Source organism: Neopsephotus bourkii, unplaced genomic scaffold (genome assembly GCF_033783945.1).
Source record: "Neopsephotus bourkii isolate Nb327-2 ecotype Australia unplaced genomic scaffold, CSIRO-AGI_Nbou_v1 NB_234, whole genome shotgun sequence".
Classification (NCBI taxonomy): Eukaryota; Metazoa; Chordata; class Aves; order Psittaciformes; family Psittacidae; genus Neopsephotus; species Neopsephotus bourkii.
Window position 1 is genome coordinate 2,513,003 of NW_026900744.1, and position 25,217 is coordinate 2,538,219.

General features: G+C 36.8%; 1 protein-coding gene and 1 long non-coding RNA gene across 10 annotated transcripts in view; one reads left to right on the forward strand and one right to left on the reverse strand.

Annotated features, from left to right (window-relative positions):
- The window catches only part of LOC133207734 (BEN domain-containing protein 5), a 965,731-nt gene that overhangs the window by 25,254 nt on the left and 915,260 nt on the right, over positions 1-25,217 (forward strand). The window lies entirely within an intron of this gene.
- LOC133207740 (uncharacterized) lies at positions 5,239-24,639 on the reverse strand. Of its 2 annotated transcripts, none has more exons than XR_009724144.1 (5): positions 24,357-24,639; positions 23,004-23,733; positions 13,031-13,254; positions 7,766-8,003; positions 5,239-5,455 (listed from the first exon to the last, which is right to left on the reverse strand). It is a non-coding gene; the product is annotated as an uncharacterized LOC133207740 (long non-coding RNA). The 2 variants fall into 2 exon arrangements; XR_009724143.1 differs by having other exon boundaries at positions 22,875-23,733.

Below are 25,217 nucleotides of genomic sequence, written 5' to 3' on the forward strand. Positions count from 1 at the left end.
TGTCCTGTGGGAGCATTGCTGATTGGCTAGGTTCTCTGAGTGTGGAAGCAGTTTGTGTTCCCTGCAATCTCATCTCATATAAATCAGGAGAAAACTCAAATATAGTGGGTTCTTGTGGTAGTCTAGAGGATGCCATCAGGGAATACATATGACTCGCCCTGTCAGATACCTTGTCTTGTCTGTCTAGAGTCCATCAACACCTACTCTAGCAGGGTATGAAGCATGGCTCACGCTGTCATGCATTCAGGCTGTGTTTCTACAACCGCTACAGAAGTATACCTTCAGAAAGCCTGTAACAAATGCCTTCCACTCAGCAACCACCTTCACTGCAGTGCTCATAGTGCTTTGACAGGACCAAAGTTCCTTTGTTTTGGTATGATCTGGCTTGACAGTCACCACAGACTGGTATAGGTTGGTTGCACTGGCTTGCAAGTACTTCTGGATCAACCAAAATGCCTTCTGTCCTGCCTGGTAGGGTGTCATAGGGAATACGAGAGGAAGCTGGAATTAGGTAGGAGACTGTGATGTGTTGTGAGGATTGTTAAAAATCCAAACTCATCAGTTTCTGCTGCTTGTGGCTCCAATTGCTTGTTTTATAATTGCTTCTGGGGATTAAAGGAACAGTGTTGGCTCACAGAGGTTCACAAATCTCAGCATTCATACTGCTAAATACAAGGGCTTTTTAAAAGGTTTTGAAAATACATATTTTGGCTTGTTAGTCAAATATAATGCTGTTTAAATGTTAAAAAATACTGTGTTTCTTGAAATTAGAAACGAAGCTGCTGTCTGCCTTTATTCTCATTTCAACCAAAAAGTGGAACTCCGCCAAGAGTCATTAAATCTTCTATCTTTTGGATGAATCCTTATTTTTTTTATGAAAAAACGTTATGATTGGGCAATTTGTGTATTGTGGTTTATGTTCAAAAGGTTGTAATTAAAGTTTTGTAAAATTTGAGATCCAATCTCAATTACTGTAAACCTCATATTATGATGTTGACTGATGTACCACCACCTTGCAGTGGAAATGGTTGACAAACATTAGTTTGTCTTCTACAGCAGGTTTATAAAATATTTGGTATTAGAAACCTGATTAGAAAAATCTGTGCTGATGGCTTGCAAATGCTGTTAATCAGTTGGGAAATGTGAAGATTTACAATGCATTAAGAGATCTCATGTGACTGAGAAGCACCCTCGTATCATTTTTGTTAAGGTTTTAAATATCTTTCTATATTTAAAAAATAGGATAATGTACTTATAGAACACTTTGCACAACACTCAAAATTGCAGTAAGTGATTGTAATTCCGCTGATCTCGTTGTAACCACTTAGAGGCGTGAAATAGGCCATTGAGCTTTACCAGGAAAAGTATCTTTTGAACAAAAGCAAAGATAATATAAGATGAATTGCCCTTTGGGGGTGCCTATGTCCCAGTCGCTAAGACTTGACATGTAACTTTAGACAGCTAAAATTAGGTGAGCTTTATCTTACTTGTGATTAATAAAATACTATAAAATTTGAGTTGTAAAACATTTTCTGAAAGGGACATTTTTGTTTGTAAAATGTTTAAGAGTGGAAACTCAGATGATGCAGAAGATGACACTGTTAGCATTATGTTCAAAGAAAAACTCAGACCCACCCTAAGAGGAGTTGCATTTTGGCCATCTAATATGCTATTGTAATATGCTTCCAAAACTGTTAAACAAGCTGATCCTGTGTGTGTTTATGTTTAGGTGAACAGAAATACCCATCATCACCTTGATTTTAATGGCACTACTGTGATATCCTATAACAGGGATAAAGTAATATAGGCAAATGTAATAATGACACATTAATAGAAGTAAAAGGTGTAAAAGCTCTTTAAGGCTACTTTCTTCCAGTGTAAACAATTTTAGTGGTAGACTAAACTGTGTTTTGGAGCAAAAACTAATTGTTATTCCAAACTTCCTACATTGTAATATGTCATATATAGCTAGAATCACCAAGTCAGGCAGGCTCTCTTGGCATTTGCATCTATTGAGAACGCTCATACACAATGTAGAAACAGAATAAATGGAAGTCAATATATTATATCAGTAATAGTCTGTTTTCAGCCTACTTCAGTGGCATTGAGGTGTGCCTGATTAACGAAACACTTTAGTTATTTCCTTATTTGTTGACAGCAATGTATGCCATATTTCGCATGAAGATATTAAGTGGTTATTGCTACCAGGAGGGATAATTTAACAAATGCTTCCTGCTTCTGGAAATGCCTGTTCCCAGTTCAGAGCAGTGTTATTCTATCAGAATATCAATACCTTTGCACTACTGCAAGTTAGAAGTCACACAGAAAAATCAAGAACAAAAGATTGATTAGAATTTTTTGTTGTTTTTTTAATGATGACCCTAGGCATAGATTAATGGATGCAGCATGCACAAAGTGATATCAGTTAACATATATGACATTACTCAGATGTCTCAAACTCCGGAAAAAGCATGTGAATGATTTATGGAATTGATATTAATCTCTTTCCAGTAAATGCATTACTAAAGTTACATGGGAAATTGATGTTACTGCTGTAATGCCAAATTAATTTCTTTCTTGCTAGGTCAGCATTGCAAATGGAACTAAATATTAACCTTTTAAATATCTAAACAGAATATACTATGGAAGACATTTTTACAAGGGGGGAGACAGCATTGATGTGATACCAGCTAACAAACATTGCATTAGTTGAGTATCTTAACTTGTGGAAAATAGATATTAATGACTTACGGAGCTAATGGCAATGTGAGAAGAATTAGTATAATAGCATCAGTAAAGAATTAGTATGTTAATTGTAGTTGGTGTGCTGATTATAATTTTCATAGTCGGTTTATCTTCTGATTATCATGCTACCTTCTTCAAGACCTCGCCTTTCCCTCCTGCATGTTTTTGCTGTTTAACTGACCTGAGTGGGACTGGAATAAGCAACTGGAAGTGGAAGTAGAAATGTCTGAGACCAGATAATTGTAAATTCAGAGCAGATTTTCAACAGCCTCTGTATGAGCAACAACCAAATAGAGCAGTAAACTTTGGTCTGGAATAGGCATAACTGAAGAGGAATATGTTAGAGGTCTATAAAATCATGATTCCTAGCCAAAATGTCAGTGAATATGAAACAGTTGTACCCTGTCTGTTCTCTTTGTACAGAAAGTAAGGGCCATTGAAAGAAACTAACAGTTAACATGTTGGAAGCAAAAAAAGAAGAATGGTCCCTCACATATTGTTTAACTAAACGGGGGAGCTTCTTCCTGCAGGATGTTGTGGATACTAAAAGTTTATGTGCCATGCTTTCAAGCAAAAAAACAACTGACAAGACGAGGGAAGAAAAATCAGTTGAGAGCTACTAAACACTGGCACCATCTCTGGCTCAGGTGGTTCATGAACTGTACAGTGTAAATTGGGGAATTATTCTGGGCAGGAATCTTCAAACAATCGCTTTGTGCCCATGCTCTTCTCTAGGGATCCATTTCTGGCAGTTACTCAGTTACAGATCTTGATCTCACCTGATACATACATCTGGTTAAATGGTTAATCACTTTTCATACATATGATAATCTTTTATTAATTTCTAAAAAATAGATTACAGGTTATAGTTACAAGCCAAAATTAACATCACGCAAAACTATAATTTGATCAGATAATAAGAAGGAAAATCTTACAGTTATTGTTTCCATTAAAACTAATTTTCTTAGGAAGATAGTGGTTGAAGGTGGTGTGCTAACACCAACAGCGCTTGTCTGGAAACACACCCGGTACAGATCCAGCCTTAAGATTTCATGCTATACATTCCTGGTACTGACGTTTCCATCAGTCTTTCAATTTTTGGTAGGATTTTTGTAAGCTTGCTCTTTGACAGTGAAGGAATGAAAGAAATTCAACTTTGTACTTTATACAAAGATGTTTACATCATTTTTGAGAATAAGCAGCAGGATTTTCATATATACCAGGTTCTGAGATAAATTTTCCAGTTTTCATTTTCCTGGCTCTGTTCAGAATTTTCCATCTGGAAAAATGATAGAGGGAAATACAAGAAAGAATACCAATGTCCCTGCCAGTGTGAAGGAACATTACATTACACTGAACAAATATCCTTATCTGAATGTACAATCACTGAAATAAATGCAGCTGTGTTTATTTCAGCATAATCGGATATATTTGAATATAAAATCATGGACATAAATGCAGCTGTGTTTATTTCAAACTGCACATGTTAATATGAACATGAATGTGACATCAGTTAATCACTCATGAATGTATGGAGGTATGTATATATGGCAACACAATGGAATACTGAGACAGTTGAAAGTATGAAATGAAAAAATCCAGCTGAGATTGTTCTTTACCTAAAATCTTTTCTAACAGCATTGGAACTCACTGATGAGGAGTTACAAAAATTCTTCTCATATAAAATCACTTCATTTAAATAAATCTATGGTTGCTCTATGGAGTAACAGGTGACCTTCAGTTACTGACTATGGAAATAATTGCTTTGAATAATTGCTTCTTTAAATAGAGAATCGTGTTAGTTTTCAGTGATGGGTAGGTCCAGGTCGGTCTCTTCTGATGGGTGCAGCACAGACCTTAACTTTACAATTTCAAGCCTTAAAAAGAGCTTCCAACCACCCTTATCCAATTTCATCTTGCTGGGTTCTCAGAGAAGCCCAGGGAAAATACAGTGCAGAGCAGTGCCAGTGGAAAGATATTGGTATTGTTTGTTTTGTTATGGATGCTTCTCCTTGCAGGATTCCTGTCTGCCTTCACTGTCCTGTTTATATTTTTAATTTCTTATAAATCAGAGCCATTCAGAGCTAGACAAAATTGAGAAGTGTTCTTTACTCTGCTTATGCAGAAGGTGCTATGTTGTTTATCAAAAGGAATGGCTGTATTCAACATTAAAGTGACAACAGAACAGTAAATATTTTGGAGCTAAGGGTATTGGAAAGGCTTTATTTTCATCTGGGAGAAGGCTGAAATATTCTGCTAGACTAAATAGTAGTATTCTGTTCAGTTAGTTCAATAACCTGTAATAGTATCCCTGTTTTGCAGAAGACAGTATCACAAAAGACGTGGTTCTTGACTGCCTAGCACCTTTTGTAGTGAATCTCAGCTGTGTGAAATGAGCACAGAATGGTTGAGAAATGTTAAGAGTGCTTTGCATCTGTTTCATGTGAACTGAATGTTGAAATCTCTTATAGATTGGATCAAATAGTGAAGAATGAGGGAACAGAAGGAAAGGGGATGAAGCAGAGAAAATATATTTGAGACATTTGTACCATGTCCTGCACTCAGAGGGATGTTGGCTGCGTGCACAGAAGTGCGCTGCTGCTTTCTCTGTTACTGTGTGACTTGCAACATGTGGTGCTGCTCATTTTCTCAGGACATAGCTTAGGCAGTAGTAACTGGGAGAACAATATTTCTTTTCCTTGCTTCACATCTGTAGAGAAAAAAAATACTTTTGATTTATTACTTTTTAATTTTAGTTTAAATGAGTTGAAGACACTGGAGCAGGCTGCCCAGAGAGGAACACAACCATCCACGAAGGTGTTCAAAGCCTGAGTAGGCACAGTATGAAGCAACCTCTTCTTGCTGACCCTGTTCTGAGCAGGGTGGGTGGACTTAACAATCTCCAGAGATCCCTTCAAAATTGGTTTAGAAGTGATACCACTCCTCCTCTTCCCCCCCCAAATTACTGTACAGTTCAGATAGATTCTGTTCTTCTTGTTGTTCTCTAATTTGTTGTAAAATTCTCAACTGCCTGCTGTGCCAAAGTTAACAAGCCAAATGAAGCTCTTTGCTTGTTTGAGCTGCCACTGTAATGCAGGAAGAGACAAAACACTCTGAAATGCATAATGATCTGTACTTTTGAGAGAATATTGGTTGAAAAACATACTTCAGAAGGGGTTGTTCTGCATAAACTAAATGTATTTTTTTTTTCCCTGATTGACACTATCCGATTTTAGGGCAAAATATTGTAAAATATTTTGCTCAGCCTAACAGGAATTTGGATATAGGTTATTAGGTGGGAAACACGTTATTTTGGATACATGCAGAGCTTCATTTTGCATTTATTGATTCTGTTTAGTAACCTAATTGCCTTCTTGGTTCAGCCTTTAGCATGCTAATTTTGATTTAGTGTTTGTATTGCTGAAAACAAACTGGGAACAAACCATATATTATCACTGTGTGTTCTTTAGACAGCTACTGGAATTCCAGGATCTACTGCAGTAGCATTATGTGAAGGTAAATTACCACAATATATTAAGGGTTATTATTATATTCTAACAATTTCTGGTAGAATCACATCTATTTTCCTCTCATCTGAAACTCTAAGATAGCTTTTTGTTCCTAAGAAGTGTAATTTATTCTGATTTTAAAAACGTTTTTGAATGTTTATGGTTGTTACTGTACTACATTCTGAACAGTTCCTTTCTAGTAGCCTTTGCTAAGATTGTAAGTGAATGGCAAATATGTGATGTGAAAAACTTGTACGCCTTTTTTGTGAATGCAATATGAAAATATATAGGGCTAAGAAATAATACATCTAGATACTTTTTTCCTTCCAGCATTTTGGTGGTCAGCTTAAAAATGATGTTCAATGGGTTTTGAAATGATCGAATAGTAATTCTTTTGACATTTGTGTTCCTTTTTGTCTTTCTTATCTGCAGTTTTTATTTGCTTATGTTGTTTCATTTATATAATCTTTACATTCATCTTTCATATTACTGTGAATTGTATAATGAAATATCTTCAGTGCTCTAGTGATCATATAAATGGACATATACCTGCAGTGAGCTGATCGCCATTTGTGTAGGCACAGTCAAATTAGGCTGTATAGCAATGTCAGCACAACCCCAAATGTCTTGAGACTGGATAGATGCTGGGATAGTTAGTTCACTGCTGAGGTTTGTGCCATTACCGATACATTGCTATCAGAACACCAGAGCTGGCTAGATTTGTGTCTGGGCCAGGTCAGGTGACATATGATGATGCACTTGCTCCTCTGAAATATGTCGTATACCAAACAGGGAAAGGAATAGCAATATTATAATTAATGTATGCTTTCTTCTGAAAAATAAAACATGATAGCAAGCTGAAGCTTGACTTTTGGTTATTACTGCATGTATTTCCTGTGGCTCTTCTGTTTCAGTAGCTTCAGGATCAATCCATTCTCACTTATCCCGAACACTTGTCATCCTCTTACTTGATTGTCGCAGTGTTATCCTGCCTGTTATTTCTCTTTCCTGTCTGCATTTTGGTAAATGTTATTACTGAAGTATCTTCTTTTGTATGTTGAGAGAATGTTGAGCCCCACTTCTTGAGCCTGTACATTGAATGCTATACCAAATTAAACCCTGTTATCTCTAGGGCTCTATGTTATCGGCCTTCCATTAGCATTTGTTTTGTTTTTCATTATTCCCATCTGTGTGCTCTTCTTTATCCTTTTGGATGTAGTGATTCATTTATTTCCTTCCCTCAAATTTGCATTTGCAATTTCATCAGTAAACATTTTTGTCCCTTTTATTTCAGTCATGGTTTCCCATTATCACGTGGTTTTCCTCTGCAAATATCATTTTTTTTTTAACTTGAAAGATTTTCTTACAGCAGTCTTTCCAAATTATGTCTCTTCTGTTTTAATTATTTTCCTTATTTATTTCAAGGAACTGGGATCTGGAACTGTTAATGTCTAGTGATTACTTGTCTTTAATCAGTTTGCATGTACTTTTGGACAGGAAACACTTCTTACCAGAAACTTCAGCTGTGCATTTTAAATCTTTTCTCAAGCAAGGGGATCTGTTCCAGATGCCAAATCTTCAATGCATGGTCCAGGGCCAAAATCAATGGAAAAATCTTTGCAAAACAACAATTTCTGTTGTCTGTGGGTCAGATCATATGCTTGTGAAACTTCCTATGAATTAATAATTATGTGGCATTTGGGAAAATGTTCTGGTTTTCAGTGAGCCAGAGGTCAGTAAGAGTGACTGCTGGAAGAGAGAGAACGGATTAGAAAACATGAAAATAAGAACATTCTGAATGATTGCAATCAAGTTCAGTTAGAAGTGTCTGTCCAGTATGTCTGTAGTGTAACAATCAGTATGACAACTAGATACTTCTTATGGTGTGCATGCATACATGACTTCCAAGACCTCTAATTTTATTTTCTCTTTAGAATGTTAGCCTAATTAATAATAGCTTATGCTTATAATCTCTTACTGCAGATCACCTTGTGCTTTACAAGGTGCTTTTGTTTTCATTTCATAGTTCAGAAATCTTAGGCTCACAGAAGATCTTCAATGTTATGCAGTAGAATCACCACTTGAAGCATTTCGACATTATCTTCTTTGAAGTACACTAATTGGTTTTAAACCCACACCTTTGATTACTCTTTAAAACTGAATAAAGTATGTGTCGTCCTAAGTCAAAGTGGATAAGGCGGACTTTCATTTGTTGGGGTGGTATTTTAGAGTCTGCCATGCTTCAACAGATAATTAGGAATAATATGTATTCTTGCGGATATAACAATGAGTGATATTATTTCAGCAGTACAGGAAAACTTAAATCCTGTTGGAAAAGTTGTGTTAGGTTATCTCCATTGACTCAGGGTAAAGAAGAATGAACCAGCAGACTAAAAAAGGGAGGAGACAGAACAAGCATTATCTTTTTCAACCTATTCAGTTATGGCTGATTTAACCCAGAAGGGGAGATAAGGAATATTGTGTGCTTTGAGAATACTGTAATAAGCTTTGTTAACTAATAATAATAACTGTTAATTTGTTGTTTCATATGAGAAAGAAAGAAAGATGAAATCAGAAAGTTACTATTATTTTATAATAGTGATTTAGTCTTTATTGTCTATGTGGCTTTATAGTGATAGGGAATATAGGCTAGTATATATTAACAAAACAAAATTCCAAAGAGTATGCACTAGAAAATAAGGAAAAAATTTAGTATGTGCTGATGAATGCAACTCAGTGTTATTTTAGTGTGTGATTTTAGATAATCCTTCAGGTTCCCTGATGTCCCTTATTATATTCTTATTTGTGAAAGAAATATTTTTGTTTATAAACTGATATTTACAATACTTCTACCATCTTAGTGAATTAACAGGAAGCTGCCCACCTGCTCAGAATTAGAAGTCTCTTTATGTGCAATTCCTAGCTAGTAAACTATTTGCACCTTTAGAATAGATGTCGGGACTGCCGTTTTTCTTGTCAATCTGGGATGTTCAAGAGCAAAACGTCCTTCTGTTACTGACTTCCGTGCACATCAGCAGTATGACAGAAAGTCATCTTTCAGTCACAGAGTTCATGTGTTCTTGTCAGTATGGTAAAAACATGAAAATGAAGACAAAGACTTTATAAGTTCCTGGTTTTGAAGACTGGGTTTTGAAATTTGGTTAAATCTAGTGACTTATATGAAGATATCTTTCATTTGAAAGTTTTAGATTATTATAGTAACATTTAAAAATTGTTCTAATACATTAAATATCCACTTTTTTTCCAAGTAGATAAATAAAAGTACATATTATAAAAAATTAAGAGCTAAATATTGTTAAAATTAGGAACCATGAATAGTTCTTTACTTCTTAAGTTGATAGTTGTTTTCTTATGCAACGGCTTGCACAATGTTTTATAATGTAATAAATCTTTCTAATGCTTTTAAGAGAGAAAAGGATTTTTGTGTGTCATGATGAATATGTTGTAAAGTGCACACATACAGATTCCAACTCAAAATTGAAATTAACCTTGGATGTATTTAAAGAAATAATTTTAATTAACCCTTTTATCTCACAGTTAATATGCATTTTTTGCTTAAGGGCTTATATTAATACCACAGTGGCTTCTTATATAAGAACAAATAATTGTTTTTAAGATGAGACTTTGGTATAAAATGACCTTGCTCTGGATTCACTGACAGGGTGTACTATTAGAAGTACAATACCGTATATAACAAAAGTAGTGGGGCTTGTTATTTTTAATTGAAAGGGTTTGATACCTCTTCGTATCTTAAATAAGCAGAGGTAAAGTGGAACCTTTCTTTAGAAATCCAGTAAGACTAATTTTGAACAGGAATAGTACTCCTAAATGTGTGTGTACATTACTGCTTTTGAAGTCTCAAAAGCAGCATTTGAACTATAAAATTGACCAAGGTCAATTTTGTCCAAGGTCAGTCATGTCCACAAGAAGCAATAGTACTGCTCAACAATCACTCTATCATGATTTAAGTACTAATTGCTTAAAAAATACTACTTTGTTTTCTGGGTTTATGAAAAAACTTGTAAGAAGAAACTGTCTGGTTTGAAAATCTACATTTTTAATATTTTGTTTTTGCTCTTTTTGGAAAAATATGGTCCTACCAAAACCAGACCCGTGGTAGTAAATTAGATACAAAAGAGATGCAGGCCAATAAAAGAAAACTTTAATTTTAATCCACTTAATTGGAATCTTGAGTCAAGTTTAACTGGGCATCTTAATAGGCTAGAAACTTCTGGGTATGAAAGAATTACTAGAAAAGCAGAAAAAGGCAGGATGTGATGTGATTGACTTTGTCTATGAATACAGGAGCATCTCTGCAGACCATGCCTTTATATAGTCCAAACCTCCCACTTAGCTCACCATCCAAGATTTTGCAAATAGCTTATTGACTCACATATGCCTCTGGCTATACCCTGCACTTCAGCCTATATATAGACATGAGTAATATGAGAATAATTGGTCTGCTCGTCTGAAGATTTCTTTCTTAATGGAGAATAAACATTACAAAGATCAATGCATCTCAGCTGAAGACGTGCAGCAGGGTTGAGATTATGTGCCTCCTCAGGAGGCACAAGCTGCGATCTGTAAGACCAAGTGCTACCTGTCTTTCTTAACAGATGGGTGGCAATCAGACCTGCAGTGTGATGCAGAGTCAGAACGAGAAGCTGAGACCATGCCTTTGAATTGTGAGGCCACACTTTGTCTTGCAGACACTCTTGCTTTCTAATTAGCCTAGATAGAAGGAGCTTGCTTGCCCCTATTTCGTAGATGTAGTCCCGTCTCCATGTCTTATACCCTTCTGCATCCCTCTGGGTTCTCTGGCTGATATTAATTGCTGGCTAATATAGCTGCAATTTCATGGAGTTGCAATCTTTATAGAGCTGTTTCTTCAAGATGTTGTAATAATTCCCAGTTTGACAGTTGGACGACATTGGCTGCATTGCTTATTGGCAGAGGTGCTGGTTATTTTTTCCACTGTAGTGGCAGCATTTGGTTAAGAATTTGATTAAGAAGAAATGAGACTTAAAACCATAGTCATATTTCATAGGGCTTTCAAAATCATTGTTTCCTTTGTGTTTTGTGTGTCAAAGATAAAGGTGAAAAGTAACAGCATAAGTAAAAGAGAAGGTATGAGATTTTGTTGGCATGAGGAAAAGGGAAGATCTGAACTCCTTGGTTACAAAGGCTTTCCTTTGGTATCCTCTCTGTTTGATGAGGAGGTGTGAAGGAGCTGAATACTAAGGGCATGCTGAGAAGGGTCTACATTATGAGTTATTTGATTGACTGTGTAACACTTGAATTGTCCCCACATGGAAACACAATATGTGAGAATCAGAGAGGAGCTTTGGAAGTGTCTTTGAAAGTGTTGATTTGATGAAGTTTTCTGTTTAAACCCACTGAAAGAGATGTTATTTGTCTCACTTTTGCTCTGTCAAAAGAGAAATGACAAAGCAAAGTGGAATGATCTGAAGGGAGATTTTGCCCTCCATTGGGAGCTTCTGAGACTGCTCCAAAGCACAGAGTGACGTGTGTACATGAGGGTGAAGCTGGCAGGGAAGCTGAGACACCTGGAGACTGCGAAACTTGAGAAATACAAGGAACAGAGACAGGGTTGGCCATGGAGGTGACAGTATTTTCTTGGAAATCCAGGGAAGGATTGTCTAGAATTTGTTGCAATTCTGGCAGTTTCACTGAGTAGAAAACTAAAGGCAGTTGTAGGAAGAGGTCTGCTCACAGATACACAGTGGGCAGGGAGATCTGTTTTTTTATTCCTTCTAATTTAATGATTTTGAGGTTTCTTTATTTAAAAGCCAATTAATCTAGTTTCTTATACAGCAATGCCCATTGTTTTTGTTTAAAAGCCTTACTGGCTTTTTGGAATTCTCACAAGGAAAAGATGTAGGCATTTTAATATTATCTCTGTCTCAGATTCTCATCCCATCCATCTTAAATCTCTTTTCTTTCTTTAATCACCTGCGCACTCTCCTCACAGTTCCCAGGTTTGGTTTGCTTATACAGTGGTTTGCAGTTCACACTTTTCAGACACCTGTATGTCTTATCGGCAAGGCAAATTACATTTCTTTTGTGACCCAAGCACAGATGGCCATATCCAAGAGGACGATCACTTGCGTTCTCCCTACCTTTTAACCAACTTGAGAAGTTTACTGTTAATGAACTGAAGTGTAAGAGTGTATAAGGATGGAGAAAATGCTTTTCTCTCTTTTTGTCACAGTAATGCTTTTCAGTCTGTTGCTTAGCAGACCAATTTTCATGTCTCCTCAATATGTGGAATCAAATTACTTGTGATCATTGTGTAATTAATGTACCCTGAAATTCTGAGAAAATATGACAGACATGTAACCAACCACTCCAGCCAAGCCATTACTTTGAAAGTAGTTTGGTGTTTACATGGCTGGAGACATGACTTTAATAGGTTGGTTCTGCAGTGAGGATATTGATAGAAAACAAAGGCTCAGAAAGGAACGTTGCACATTTTTAATGTACATTGGAGTGTGTTTGAACATGGAAGTATATCCAGTGTCTACACATATATGTATACTTTATGGATAAATGTGTGCTTTCATGAAAATTGCTGTTTGTATAGATGTAGCTATTTTAAAAATAGCTCTCAACTGATTAATATTTAAAATTAGTTTTTAATGTTAATACAGTGAATTGTAAAATATACATGTTCTAGAAAATGTATTTTCATCGCAGACTGCCTCGTCATAAAAGTCTTCCCCTCAAATTCCTACCTTGCTCTCTCCTTGCCCTTCACTCTCCTCATGTTTTAGGCATCTTTTATAGATGAAATCCTCACTCTCTGTTAACATGAGGAGTAAAATAATATGTTGATGGCTTGGATTCCTGTTGGTAGTCAGATGATCCCTGAATAGAGAGTGATGTGCTGTCTCTCTTTCCATAACTGTCCAAGGCTGAGGATTTTATTACATCTTTCAAAATGCCTTTTTACTTTCATCTGAAAATGAAAATAAGTCGAGTAAAATCCAGTTAACATTTGAGGTGGGCTGCACACTCACGCCTATAACATTAAACTTGGTTTCCTAAGGAGTTTTATCTGTTAATACAATTTTTGTTCTTGCTTTATGAAAATTATCATATATGGCTTTTTCCCCCCCTATTTTTTTTCCTTTTTTTTTTCTTTTCCTTTTTTCCTGCCACAGTTTGAAGTGAGAGCATTAAGTTAAATTAATTTGACTTTGGTTGGCAAACAGTAACAGCAGCACTTTAACAGCTGTTTGCTTTCCTGAATTGTCCTTGGTGCTGAAATTGCCTTTGTATCTAAACAGCAAAATGTGTTTATAGGACTAGAGAATATGGAGATAAATTTAGCCTGTCAAACAGATATTATTGGGGCTTTTTGTGATGTGTTTCTGGGAGTGGATCCTGACTACAGTGCTCTAATTCCAAGCTGTATGTGCCTTTGGACATCTTACAGGACTGTTTGTGGAGCTTTTCTGTTTGATTTATGACCTTGCCTGTATGGACTTCTGATCAGATTTTATTCTCATTTAGTGCAAGAGGGGCTAATTATGAAAGTGACAAAGATTCTTTCATTGTGCTAAAGCTTTTGGAATGACAAAAGGGGGCTTTAAATTAAACTGAACTTTAACAAGGCATTTTCACACTGAAGTGATACACACTCTACCACTGATAGAGTAATTCATTTTCAACCCTTTCTGATTCTATAAACACATTGTCTCACAAGATCAGTAATTTTTTACCTCTCAGACTAATGAAGAGTGGATGGTAGACCAATGAATTCTCTTTTTGCAGAGCTGTTTTGACATTCTTAATTTTTTCTTAAATATCAAAGAAAGGACAAAGAGCTGTGATTTTATTGCATTAATATTAATAATCATTTATCTGCCAGAAAAACATTTAAATATCACTTGACATTTGCGGAGAAAGATTAATGTTTAATTTACTACAAACATAGAAATACTTTGAAATAAAAGGAAACGCTTCTGGATTTGTCAAAATGAAAAAAATAAAAGAAAGACCCAACAAAATTAAGACAGGCATTCAGATATAATAAAATATTCTAACCATAGCAGAAGACAAACACATGTTGGTGCCATCTAAAATGTCAATATTTAAATTATCACTTCTGATTGAAAAAATAACACCAACCAGATAGTTTTTTAAGGTCTAATTTAAGCTTTAGCTAAACAAGTATAAATGAGGGTAAGTAGTTTTATGTTGCATTTATCTGGGTACAGTTAAGAGGCCTGCTTTAAATTCTATTACTACTATAAAAACAAACCAATGTAATGTTGTTCCTTGGTATTACGGAATTATATATAGTACGGTGGAGTAAAGCTAGGATGTAAACAGCATTGATATTTCATAATTGTTGGTAGGACTGGAAGTCAAGGAAGGCTTCCAGAACAGGCAGGTGACTAAAAGAAGGGAAAATAAAAAGGCACAGGAGTCATGGAGTTATAAAAGTGAAAATACAGGAAGAAATTTCATTACCTACAGAAGGATCAAACCGCTGTGTAATAAAGAGAAAAGCATGGAAATTGCATTGCTCTACAAAAGCACATCAAACTAGGGACTGCAGCAGAAGAGTAGGTGAACAGGGAAGTTGTCTATAAGTCTAATGTGATGAAATGGCTAAAAATGTACCCAGGCTTCATGAAAGTCTATCTGTAAATTTTATCATGGAGATTATATTATAAGATTTCACTTCAAGGCAATGAAATAATGGGATTAATGTATTGAATGAGAATAACATTTCTAGCCCCCAAACTGTTTTTGTGACTAGATTGATAATGGCATAGATAAGCAAATTCAGTTTCATAATAAACTAAAATAAGACTGCTTCTTGTGCAAAAGCTGTACATAGGACAGATATTATTCAGATCCATTTCGTGTACTGAAAGTCTATCTTTACAGTACCATCATTCAAGGAAATTCTTGTATAAGCTACATAAGCAAAGTTTTAGTTCTAAAATCAGTAATTTATTAGTTAAAGAAGGTTCTTATTCAGGACCCATCTCAAAATGCAAGATGCTTTTATAAGACAATACCTGGAACCTTTCCATTATTACTCTTTAATAAAAAAAAAGCAAATTTGTTTACAGCTCTGATGACTTTGGAGAGGTCCTTGAGAATATACTTTAGCTATAGGCCTCCAGACTGATTGAGATAATTGTTAGACCGGTTAGCCTCACCTCCGTTCCTGGGAAAGTGATGGAACACCTTATCCTTGGTGCCATCTTAAGGCATATCAAGGATAAGAGGGTTATGAGGGGCAGTCAACATGGCTTCACCAAGGGGAAGTCGTGCTTGACCAATCTTTTAGCCTTTTATGAGGAAATAACGCGGTGGATGGATGATGGTAGAGCGGTGGATGTGGTCTACCTCGACTTCAGCAAAGCGTTTGACACGGTCTCCCACAGCATCCTTGCGGCTAAATTGAGGAAGTGTGGTCTGGATGATCGGGTAGTGAGGTGGACTGTGAACTGGCTGAAGGAGAGAAGCCAGAGAGTTGTAGTCTATGGGGCGGAGTCTAGTTGGAGGCCTGTATCTAGTGGAGTGCCTCAAGGGTCGGTACTGGGACCAGTATTATTTAATATATTCATCAACGGTTTAGATGAGGGAATTGAGTGTACTATCAGCAAGTTTGCTGATGACACTAAGCTGGGAGGGGTGGCCGACACGCCAGAAGGCTGTGCTGCCATCCAGAGGGACCTGGACAGGCTGGAGAGCTGGGCGGGGAATAACTTGATGAAATATAACAAGGGAAAGTGTAGAGTCCTGCATCTGGGCAGGAACAACCCCAGGTTCCAGTATAGGCTGGGGAACGACCTGTTAGAGAGCAGTGTAGGGGAGAGGGACCTGGGGGTCCTGGTGGACGACAGGGTGACCATGAGCCGACACTGTGCCCTTGTGGCCAAGAAGGCCAATGGCATCCTGGGGTGTATTAGAAGGGGGGTGGTTAGTAGGTCGAGAGAGGTCCTCCTTCCCCTCTACTCTGCCCTGGTGAGACCTCATCTGGAATATTGTGTCCAGTTCTGGGGCCCTCAGTTTAAAAAGGACAGGGACCTGCTGGAGAGAGTCCAGCGCAGGGCAACTAAGATGATTAAGGGAGTGGAGCATCTCCCTTATGAGGAAAGACTGAGGGAGCTGGGTCTCTACAGTTTGGAGAAGAGGAGATTGAGGGGTGACCTTATTAGTGTATATAAATATATAAAGGGGGAGTGTCACGAGGATGGAGCCAGGCTCTTCTCAGTGGCAAACAATGAAAGGACAAGGGGTAATGGATACAAATTGGAGCACAAGAGGTTCCACTTAAACCTGAGAAGAAACTTCTTCTCAGTGAGGGTGACGGAACACTGGAACAGGCTGCCCAGGGAGGTTGTGGAATCTCCTTCTTTGGAGACATTCAAGACCCGCCTGGACACGTTCCTGTGTAACCTTATCTAGGTGTTCCTGCTCCGGCAGGGGGATTGGACTAGATGATCTTTTGAGGTCCCTTCCAATCTCTAACCTACTGTGATACTGTGATACTGTGATACTGTGAGATCAATTCATTTTCCTCAACTGGCAGTTTGTAGTTATACTGTGGAAGGACTCCCCTGGAAAAAATGGTGATTCTGTGTATGAGACACCAAACTAGGCCAAATGCAGAATTACAGCATTACTGTACAGGAATAAATCAACTGCAATATCCTCACTTGTAGGATGAAATAACTGTTTTGCCTTTTGCATTATAAGAATTCTTAGGGTCTTTGCAAAATGTTGGCTATATTGAGTAGGAAGCAGTACATAAGTAGGGCTACCGTAATGTACTTAATAAAAAATATGCATCTTTTAACATTTTTAACCATTTGCAGTGTGTTGCTTGCACAACTATGATGTCTAAGTAACAGGCAAATATGAGAATGTCTTATATTAGAGGCTATAGGTAGCAATAGATTTCAGTGCTGTACATTGAACATCAGGACCTGACACGGTGCTTATTTAGTGATATGCTTCTCCCTGCTGCACACCAATAATGGTACATCCCACTGTGGTACTGTAGTTCATATTCCCTGCGTGCCTTGGTGGTTGCTTCCATGGCTAAGGCTGCAGACGTTGTTATAATTTATTTATTAACTGATTAATTATTTATTTAGGATAGCACCCATTATATGCTAAGTGACTTCCAAACAGAAATTTACCCAAATGCTTTTCCTTTAAGAGCTTTGCTTTGAAAGATATGATACATACACAGTCGTGAGATATCCATTTTGATAGCATATAGTTTGTTAAAGAAAGCTGAGTTTCATGACACTAATGTAAAACCATTTTGTATTCTGATTTTCCTTTAACAAAGGTTCATTGCCATGGGTAAATAACTGCCCATCTGTCATGGGAGGCCTTTGGGGAATTGAAGAGGGAGCAGAGAAATCTGTAGTCTGCTGGTTTTTCTGGGGATTTGGTGGTTTTGGTGTAGAGGATGTGCAATGGCGATCTTAGGGCCCGGGCCTTTGATTTTTAAGCATTCTTGACACTTCCTACAATCTAAGTTGATGCATTGCTACTTTACTGCTGCCACTTTCTTTCATGTATTGACATGATTTTGTGATTTCTTTTTGGAGAATTTGTCCTGCAGTCTTGGGTGCAGCTGATATTTTTGTAGTTCATAAGAATCTCACAGATGCAGGAGGAGTCAAGAGACTGACTCCATTTTATCCATCGTTTACAATTTCCATACACAGCAAGCACTGACATTTTATTCCTTACAGCTCCAGTTTTTGGGTCCTTTAACTGAAAGCATCAGTATTTATTAAGGGCAGTTTTGAAATAAAGCTGCAAGTGCTTAAATACCAGTCTCTTCTGATGAAAACTATTGAATTCGTCCATTATGATTTTCTTATATAATTTCTTTATACATATGTAAGCCTGCTTTTTGCACAATTATATTTGTGGTATATTGGAATATCTGCTGCTTGTTTATTTTGATGTTTTGCTCGTGGTGGTTTTTGAGCAATGATGATCACTAAATCTTTAGGATTGCTTGCTGCTGTTTTCCATTGTGCTCCAAACTTGGTTCACCATTAATACTGCTCCTTTTAATGAACATAAAACCACAGAAAATATTTCAGTTCAAGTTGCTGGTGTTGTCTTTCTAAATGATATTTACTCATCAGGATTATCTTTAGTGGAAAGTTGCAAGTGATGTAAGTAGGTGGCTTTTGGAATTAACACAATAGAAGTTTAAAATTGCTTATGTTGTGAAATCTATAATAGCATCCTCATTGCAGGAGGAGCCTTAAAAATACTGCTGAATAAATTTTAATCCCTGTATTCCCATTTGCCCCTCGCTCAGATATCACTCTAACAGCAGTGACCAGGAAAAGTACTTTTTCTGAAAGGAAGAAATCTTAAAACTATCCATGGGTGTCACTCTCCAGACTACTAAAATACGAGAATCCTTTTGTAGCTGTTTTTAATAAAATAAAATAAATCACAGGATTTTTCCCTCCAATGTTCTTGTCTTTTCTATTTAACTGATAAGTTTAAGGTAGTTTGTGCCTCTTTCCTTTTTCAACCAGTCCTTCCTTCTTAGTGGTTTCAAAGTCCCTTAATTTTCTGTGTGGAAGACAGAACTTGTACTTTCTTTGCTTTCTTCAGAGGATAGTCCCACAGCTTTCTGTTAATCTAATGATTCAGATTAGCTGCTGTGGGTGATAAATTCTGCCACCTAGTCTAATAGAGACAAAAGTTTTAATTTATAAAACTCCTGTGAGTTCTTCAGTCTAGGCCACGCTGTTCTTTAATATTTCTGCAATTTAACTCAATACAAAGGAATTGCAGATTTATTCATTGCACTTGTCTGGGATCTCTGAGAAAGAATAACTGTGATCCCTGATTTTATGGGCAGAATGCCCTCAGGAGATGGGTCTAGTCCACTTTACTTATATTGCTTGTCAGGAAAAATACTGGAAAGAGTGGAAGTCAGACTGTGATGCTGAAAAAGGTGTCAAAAATCAGATTGTGCTCCCATTGTTATGAATTAGGGGCAACACCATTAAAATCAATATTGTTACTCTAATAGTATAGTTAGAAAGGATAAGAATGTCTGTAAGTTTCAGATTTGCTACTCTTCTCCGTATTATTGCTGAATCATTGGGTGGTGAAACAAACAAATGGAGACCCAGAACTCTTACATTCCCAAAAGATCAATACAATTAATTTTAATGCTATATTCATAGATAAACAAGAAAAATGTAAAAGCTACAATTTTCATGTGCTGTCAGTCACAATTCACATTGTCTAATTGCAACAAAAGCTCAATCAGAATCACTCAGCCTCTGTAAGTTATGCAGTAATACATACAGCTCAGTTGCCCTCCCCAGTGATGGGAGCTGGCCTCTTACCAATTGCTGGTAGGAGCTAAGGTAGTCATTGTTCTTGTACTATCTTTTTCACAAAAGCCACTGATGTACTGTCCTTTGGATGTCACTATTGATAAAAATTTAAACCGTGATGGAAAGTCAACAATTTCAACTTGTTTAATTGAGGAGGGAGTATGGAAAAAAGACTACAAATAAAGGTGAAGCATCCAGCTTCTCGAGCAATGTACTTTTGAAATGCTTTTCCTGTTTGATAGTCGAACATATTTCAAAGGCGATTTTGATTTTGACTGAAAGCTGAGTCATGACTGTTGCTATTGTTTTAAGTGAAGCATCAGGTTCTTAAAAGAATATTACATTGTTGAATAGTACTGAGGTTTTTATCCAAAACACTGATTTAACTGTAGCAGAATGGATATTTCTTTTATTACAGAGATTAATATATGCAATTTTAACAGTTTGAAATAGACTGTAATTTGCAGGGTGTTGTATGTGTGGTTTTTATGGTACTGTCTTTTTAATCAAATCATGTGCTTTGCAGTTTTGAGAATTTTGCTTTGGCATATGCTTTGGGCAGGAGCCCAGAAGAAGATGAAAAGCCAGTCACAGGTTGTCAGAGATCATCACTATTTCATTAGGGGCTTTTTTCTTATTTAAAAATCAACTGCTATTTAGAAGTTGTTTAGGACTTCTCATTGAACTCTCTTCACAGACAAAGACCATAAAGCCAGCGGGAATTTACAACTGATATTCTTCAGTGCACTCCTTACAGAAGATATCTAATCTTTCACTCAAGAGAAGTTTTTACAGATCTCAGTCTCTGTAGTTCCTGTTCCATTTAAAATGTATCAATAGAATTTCTTTGCATTATCATCTCAGTGTGTTTTATGATCTTTAAGGATGAATTCCATAGAGGGTATTCCATATTCTGCATTTAATCTTATTTTGTGAAGTACAGAGTTGCATGAAAATATAGATTAGTACTGTTTGGCTATCTTAAACTTGATCCCAGCTTCAACTGGTGAAAATGATGTATATTCCAGTCTGTTCCATGGTTGTTTTTGTTTAAAGAATTTGTATAGATTGAAATGCAGCTGCAAGTATATTAGTGATTTTCTATTGCTTTCTTGTCAAGATTTTTATTGTGTGGATGAAAAATAGCATTTCAAAACCTGGCAGCATATTGACAAAAACAGAAGAGCACTTTGTGTAATTCTCCTTTGAAAAACTACCTTTTTTAGAGACAGAGATTGCCCCTGCTACTTCCATTCATATGTATCTTGATCAATAGATTTATTGATAGCTTTTAGCCAAGATTTAATTCTTTTTTTCTCCTCAGTTCACCATGGTGCTCACTTTTCTGAATTAAGAAACTAGAATTAGGCTCCTATAAGCAAGGCATACAATATGCAAGTGCTCTAGGTGTAAAAGGAGGCATTTGACCTTTTGTTGCTAATCTGTGACAGGTGCAGGCTATTTTCTTCCAAATGGTGTTAATTTTCATGTGCAAATCCACCCCCTGAAACCTGCATTCTATATATCCACCACAGGGGAATTGGTGGTCATCATGAGTACTGTAATGGACAGCTGAGAGGGATAATCACTGATATTTCAGCACATTTATGCTTGCGACTCAGTTGGTTTTAGTGCACTTCTGTTTTCACTGCTTATTAGGGAGGCTGAAGTTAGTTATTCATTGGTGGACAAAAAAAAGTGTCTGAGAAAGTTCATGTGCAGCGAACAGCACATTGTTACAAATTAGTTTCCTTTACCATTTCTGGCAAACTCATTACAAAGTAATCGCGCCCTGCACTGAAGTGCACTTCCTCTGGGACCAATAACTGTAAATAAGCAGGGCTGCAAGCTGGCTGATAAGTTGTTGTTCTGAAGATAACGGTCCTTTTTAGCAGAGTGTTTGACCTTTTTCTTTATATTGCCTGAGGCTTGTCTAAGACCCTCAAGGTCTATTTTTCATCTTAAAATTCTCTGTAGGAAAGCACAATGTGTGGTTTAAGAAGATTTTAGGATTGCTTAACATATCTATATTTTCTTTTCTAGTGTTTTTATGATAATTGTTAGAATGCTTAGTAAGTTTACCCAGCATTTTCTTAAGCAGGTTTTCTTTCTTTGTGCAAAGTACACTTTTTATTGATGCAGGAAGCAATATACATTAATATTTTATGAGGACTAAGTGTATGTTGCATGATTAATAAAATAGTAACACTGGGCTTTTTGCGGACTTTTAAAGAAACTTGAAACGTGCTATTGACCCTTTTTGCTCTCCAATTTTGAGTGTGTTGTACTAAACATTACTCTATAAAGCAATTTCAGCGAATACAATCAAGAATTTCAGCTTGAATGATTAAAGAAAAGTATGTCTCTCTTTTCTCAGTTGCCAAGAGTATTGAACAGAACTGTGACTGAAAATGGAGCATGTCTTAAGACCCCAAGGCTAATTGGAAGTCAGTTTATAGACACTTGGGAATTTGATTTGTTCACATCTTCCATCAGTTAAAAAAGATCTGTGCCTATATTTCTGTAAAGTAAAATAATAATAGGAAAAAACGTAAACTCCTGTAACTAACTTTAGAGTGCATAGGAGAAAAAGTCCATAATATTTTGTGAAGTCCTAGCTATACTAATAAAATGCTTATTTTACTTTAGAATATAGTCAGAAAGCCACTGGACAACCAGATGTGCACCCAAACTTTAAAATACATGCATACATATATATATAAGTAAGCAAGAATTGTCTTAGAATGTCAATAAGCTCAGATCTCACCGATTATTTTCGGCTTTTTTCCCTTGCAGATCACATTACTCAACCAGTTCATTAACTTTACATGCACCTTAAACAACATTCTTAATATCTTATGTTGTATAAGATTAATCCCCAAATATAAAGCTAATCACAAATTATGGAGTGAGGGTGCTGTAAAAAATGTTGTATTATCTGGTAGATACAACTTCTGTATTTGTTGAATGGAGTGGTGAGGATTTTGTGCAGGCATGAACCCAAAGTAAAGCAAAGCAAAGATTATGTTTTAGTAGTGTGAGACTTTTTCCTTTGATTTTTAAAGAGCATACTTAAGCAATGTGGTGATGAACAGACTTACTGATATCACAAGTTACTAGACTAGCAATGTACACAGAATAAAAGCTGTGCACGGAAGTGTTTCACAGTAGTTATATCGAGACTGAAAACTATTGATAGTTTCATTACACAAACCTGGTGCTATCTGGCTTTCTCTTAAATTTAATATCATTTCAGCACAGGAACTGTCCACCTCAAGTACTGCAGAGCAGAGGGTTTGTATTGTGTAATTATAGAGATTCCTGTAACACAGGAGAAACTTACTGTCTAACCATTCATTACAGTCTTCTCTCTTGCCATACATTTAACAAAAAGAAAAGAGAAATCAGAAGGAATCTTATAGAGCTATTAAAAATAAAAGCCATTTAGAAAATAAAATGTTTATTTTCAGTGTTAAAATGTTAAAATGGTGTAACGGCTATAGCATAAACAATGGTTTAACTCCGGTTTTGTAGTTTCTAATGCACTTCACTGTGTAACTTGTCATATTGGAATATAATTCTCACAATTAGAATAAAGCTATTTCCCATGATTACAGCAGTTTGAAGGCAGTATGTAAAATTGTTAGCTTTGCTTATGAGATTAAGGTTGGGATGTTTATTATTTTATCTTGGACACCAAAAAATGCTTTTCAGTGGCATTATCAGTTTGCTACAAAGCAGCTCTTACAGCGAGGAAGTGTTTTATTCTTACACTTCTACGCTTCTTTGTACCAAAACTTCTGTCTTGTTTAATGACATTGCTATGTGGGTTGAAACTAGGCTGACAGATTGTGAGCAAAGGCTCTGATATTACAAACAATAGTCTATTGTGCACCAGGAACTTGTTGAATTGGTTACCAAAGGCATTAGTGTTTGATCCAGCCTATTCAGCAGCTAGAGACAGAGAAGAAATAATGTGCCAATGAAACATACAAATGATACTGAACTGCAAATGGCTGCAGGTGACTATGGCAGCTGACGTGTACCATGAAGGAGCCTAGTAACAGGCTGCTCTGTAGGCAAAAAGTAGTAAAGTGAGATTCGATTCACCAAAGGAGATAATGCTGCACTGAAAGGGGGCTGAGTATTCAAATCAAATATTACAGATGAAGATAGAAAACAGTGTTGGGAGTCCCAGGGAGTAGTGCACACAATGATTAAATTGTTAAAGATTCTGCTGGCTTTGAGGAAATTATATCACATTTACAGAGCAGACTGGCTTGGAGGGGTTCTAGCATAACAGCCCTTTGCCATCCGTGATTTCACTGGCATCGGTACAACTCTCCAGTAGCTAGCTAGTTTAGGGGTACTATGACTCCGTAAGGTAGTTCTGAGTGGGCCATCTGTCCCCATACAGTTCAGATCAGTTTGATGCTGAAAAACAAGCTGAAATAGGCAATAGGTCAGAAATCAAGCTCTCATTTTGCCCTGTCTTTATTTACACAATAATCTTTTAGCATCCTATGCCTTGCAGTGAAACTTTTTAATGATCTGTGAACTTAAAATATAAATTTAATTGCTTCTGTGTCCTTCTTTGGGAGAAATTCAATCAAAATCTGCACTCTGGTCTGTCTGTAGATAATCCATATCTGAAATTGCTGGGATCACTGGGAGGCATGTATACCTAGTAGTTTACATGCTGGACCTAGTCCACAGTTTGTGTTCATCCAGGCTGCTGCCTTAATCTTAGAGGATCCACCAGAACCACATGTACAACTCAGGCTGCAGTGACTTGGTGTGTCCACACACTAAGCTTTGTCCAGAGAGAGCTCAGACCTGTGAGGCAACTGTAATGCAGCCTGTGGGGTTGAACAACTTGGGCCTGAATTCTGAAATAAATGGGGAATTTTGTTTTCCTAACAATGTCATATATGCGTGATATTTAATAAAAAATACAGTAAAAAGAAGTAATTTAATTAAAGGTATTAGAATGCAATAGCTTGATTTTACATTCTTACTTACTTTGCAAATAATATGTAGGAAATAGTAGCTATAATAGCAATAATAGCTATAATAGCAATTAAGCTATGTTGGTGTGAATGATGGTGGTGGTTTGACCCCTGTGGCAGGAAGTGCACTTAGGTGTGTAAGGGACTTAACCTGAAGCCTGTGATGACCATGGCTGGCTGCTGGGTGCCCACCCAGCCTCTCTGCCACTTGCCCTCCTCAACATCTCAAGGATGAGGGTGAAAGCAAGATGAAAAAGCTCATGGGTTGAGATAAACACAGGAAGAAGTCTCACCAATTGCCATCACAGGCAAAACAGACCTGACTGAGGGAAAACTGATTTATTTCCAGTTAAAATAGGTTTGGATAGTAAGAAACAAAGGAGAACTAAAACAACACCTTCCCCCCAGCATTCCCTCATCCCAGGATCAACTCCACTCCCCCTGCAGCAAGCAGAAGCAGTGCAGGGGGATGAGGGGCTGTGGTCAGTCTGTAATCATTCCTCTCTGCCATACCTCCCTCCTCACACTGTTCCCTTGCTCCATCCTGG